This window comes from Pteropus vampyrus, unplaced genomic scaffold (genome assembly GCF_000151845.1).
Source record: "Pteropus vampyrus isolate Shadow unplaced genomic scaffold, Pvam_2.0 Scaffold370, whole genome shotgun sequence".
Classification (NCBI taxonomy): Eukaryota; Metazoa; Chordata; class Mammalia; order Chiroptera; family Pteropodidae; genus Pteropus; species Pteropus vampyrus.
The window spans coordinates 506,141-510,469 of NW_011889151.1; positions in this window are offsets into that span (position 1 = coordinate 506,141).

The window sequence follows — 4,329 nt, forward strand, 5'->3', positions numbered from 1 at the left end:
GGGTGATAAAATAAACATATCACATAATCTTTTTATTCCAGAAACTTACATTGTGTTGATCCTTGGATTTACGGAAAACTTTAAGAAGTTAGCGGGGTAGCCTGGAGCAGATTACACAGGATCTTCTGGACTATTATAAAGACATTGGATATTATTCTATGTAAGGAGAGTTTTGGTGGCACAATTTGATTTAATTTTTAAAATATCAGGTTTTTCACTTCTGGCATGGTAGACAGGGTAATTTGAAGAAATATTCTCACTGAGAACAAGAACAAAAAACCCTGGAAAAAATGTTTTAAATAGTCCTTAAAAGCATTAGAGAAACAACAAGTCAATTAAGAATTACAGGGCAAAGTTCCAGGGAAAGAAGAAAACCCACAGATGTAAGCGTGGCCGTTAGGGAAATTTATTCTGTAGAGTCCTTTACCAATTCCAGAAGTGGCTGAGAAATTGAGAGACTAAGTTGTGTTTTTGACGGACTTGTGGAGCAGAGGGAAAAAATAAAATCACAGATGAGAAATGGACCTGGGAAGCCATTCAGGCTTTGAGTTGCTACTCCAATAGACTACATGGTGGTAGTAAGGTTTAGCTGAGAGTCAGCTGACCTTCACAGGGATCGAGTCCCAGCTTCAGATGATCTTAATCATGAAATTGAATGGCTAGAGCCCCTTATTGCCTATAGAAGCGAATTTTTCTAAAAATGTCTGGTACCCCAAATAACCAAGTACATAAGGGGGGACATAAATAGAAAAGTAGATAGACAAGATATAATAGGAACCAACCCACTGAGGCTATCCAGCACAGACTTAAAAATAGCTGTATTTAATATGCCAATATCACAAAAAGACAAGGCCGAGATTTAGAAGTAAATGGAAAATTTTAAAATGGGTCAAGTAGAAATTTTCTAACTGAAAAATGCAATAAGTAAAATTTCAGTCATCAAGGGAAGAGATTAACAACAGATTAGATAAAGCTCAAAAGAGAATTAGTGAACTAGAAGATGGAGTGGAAGAAAATATCCAGAATGGAGAGAAAAAAAGATGGGAATTTCAGAACAGAGGGTAAAAGCCACAAAGCATAGAGTGAGAAGGTCCAATCAATTAGATCTTCGCGTGATTAGAGCCCCAACAGGAAAGAGAAAGAGTGCATGAGTCAAAAACCGTATTTGAAGAGACGATGGCTAAGAATTTCTAAAATGTATGAAAGATATCAAGACACAGATTTAATTTTTTATTTATCCTGAACCCACATAGGATAAATAAAAAAATTCCACACCAATTTACTATAGTACCAAAGACAGAGAGAAAGTTCTTTAAATCGTCTGAAAGAAAGGAGCAACAAATTTCATAGCAACGAAATTAGAGTAATAAGTAACTTTTTCAAAATCTTATGGAAGCCAGAAGAAAATGGAATAATGCATTCATAATGCTGGAATAAAATAATTGCTAACCTAGAATTATATCCCCAATGAAAATGTTTTTCAAGAATGAAGCTGAAATATTCAGACATGCAAAAATTGATTAAATTTGTATTAGCAGATTCACAGTAAAGAAAATACAAAGGATATCTTTTAGGCAGAAAGAAAATGATCTCAGTTATAAGCTCATAGATACATAACAGAATAAAGAGCAATGAGAAGGGTAAATATGTGGATAAATATAAATAAATATTGACTGTAAAAAATAACAATTTCTTGTGGAGTTTTCAATGAATATGAAATTAAAATACAGCAATGGTATATAAGTCAGGAAGAGGGTAAATGGAGTTTAAAGTTTCTCAGGTTTTGCATTGTCTTGTAAGAGGGTAAAAACACCAATTAATATTAGACTTTGATACAGTAATATTGTAATATCTGCAGTAAAAGAATAATAAAAGAATATATAACTTCTAAGCTAATAGAGGGAGAAAATTAGAATATTAGTAACAAAATCAAAAGACAGGAAATGAGAGAAAACATAAAACAGAAGAAATACATAGAAAGAAAATATGAGGAGAGATACAAACCAAAACCAAATTATATTAATAATTACATTAAATGTAACTTAGCTACTTAAAACATAAAAATTGTCAAACTGGATAAGAAAACAAAATTCAATTACATCTTGCTTACAAACACATACTACATTTAAAGATACGGAAAGGTTGGGAGTAAGATGGTGAAAAATGACATGCCATGCAAATACTTTAAAGAATCATTCTGTCTGTCATGAGGCTAATAAATCAGAACTATGGGCAAAAAAGAAAAAGGCAACTTGTACAGAAGCATGAGATTTATTTCAAGTGGAAAGTAACAGGTCAAGAGGTTGCTACAGCTTAGATGCGCCACGAGGTGCATTTAGATGCACTAAAGCACTGTAGGAGGACTATGCATACAAAGAGGAAGAACATATTCCTAAGGAACGCTAGGTGCAAAAACGAATGTCTCCCCTGCCGTATTTCCCCCTTTGTTATCTGTGCGCTTTTATTATGGTCAAACTAAGGATAAAAGAGTCCTGGCAAAAGGGCAGAGTACTCCTGAGACACACAGGGCCCCAGCGGGGTAAGAAATCCCAAGCTAGAGGTCATCCCACTTCACTGTTCAAACCTGCCACAGATTGCCCGCATGGTAGTGGTGCCCTTGACATCCTAAAAGGTCGAATTGTAATACAAAAATATTCTTTCTGAAAGACCTGTAATTTTTCAGTTTCAGAAATACTGGCTTGCAGATCCCTGAAATAACGGAACTATTCTTTAATATTCGTTGTTTCTAATCTCATAAACACGAACGCAGATATTCAAAGTGAACGCTTAGCTCCCAGTTGCCAGCAAAGGATGGAGAACACGTGAAGTCATTAGCAAGATAGTGTTACAGCTGGTGGAAGGATGAAGGGAAAAATAAATTCTTTACAAAATCTACTTATGTTTCTGGTCACATTATTAGGAAAATCAAATTTGCTAGTTTATGACATCTTATTAGCTCATTCGTTGTATAATCCAGAAGGGATAACGTGTGACGCATTCATAGATATTTTAAATATTATTCTGTAACTGATCCCACTTGCTTATCTTCCCATCTAAAGACCAAAATCTTGGTTGCAAAGATATTTGGGTCAATAAGTGAAGGTACCTTTCTACTAAACAACATATAAAGGGATTCTCACGATCACTGAGAACTGAGAAGAGACTCCAAATTGTGGAATGAACCAGGCTCAGTCAACTTAAGTATAAATATTCATTAGGGAAACCATAATTAAAATATAGCCATGTAAGAATTTTGGTGAAATACCCAATGTTCCTCATTAATTATATCATTTAGAAAATTCTTGGTTAACAGTTAACAGAAAATTCTGATTTAAAGTGGTTTAAACATAAGAAAACATTATTTCACATAAATGGAAGTCCAGAGGTGGGGCAGCTTTCCCAATTGGGTGATTTAGTCATCAACACAGCCATCGAATACTGAAGTTCTTCCCATTCATCCACTCTGCCAACTTCTGAGGACAGGTTTGGCTGAGTGTATTCCCAATGAGAGCAGGAAGTCCATCTTTTCCTTTACCTCTTTCATAAGAGTGTCTTCATCAGTTTGATTTCTGTACCTAGTTGCTTCCGTTCCTATTAGCTGTTAGGCAGATTTGTGCAACGCTATTCCCCAAACAGAGGGGAGTCTTTTGCCTTCTCCACAAAAACAGGCCTACAGCACCTGCCTTTAAAAGTAATGTTCTCTTTGCCTTGCTGTAGAATTTGTAAGTAAGGATAAATGTTCCATCAAGGATCTACTTCATTATATCCCCCAAAGATGTTTCCTATTGGTATTTTTTGTATACTACCGGCAAATGTATTCTTTGGCAAATGTATTTTAAATGTAGCTAAAACTAACCAGGGGCTGAGGTTTTATTGTTTAACTATTTATGTCCACTTATGTGTAGATTTTAAAGACAAAGTGATTATATTTAAAATTGTCTCAAAAAGTTAAAATTCTGAGAGATTATCAAATTATATGACTTCAAAGCCAATGGGTCACATTAGAATTATTTTGGTCTAATTATGAATGAATCTTGTCTAAAACATAAAAAATAATATTTAACAATAAATAATAAAAAAATTTGGCTAATCAAATAAGCTGAAAGTAGATATTTTTCTTATATTTTATATTTTAATTTATATATAATATTACATTTATAAGAAATTAGTTCATGAGAATTTTTTTCTCAAATTATGAAATAGAATATAATGCCTTTTAACCTCTTCAAGGAAACAGATTTTTCCCAAAAGACTTAATAGTGTGAATTGAGGTCTCAGGAAAGGCAAAAAAGCTTATAAATTCAGAATAAGTCAGGAGAGTTCCTCTTC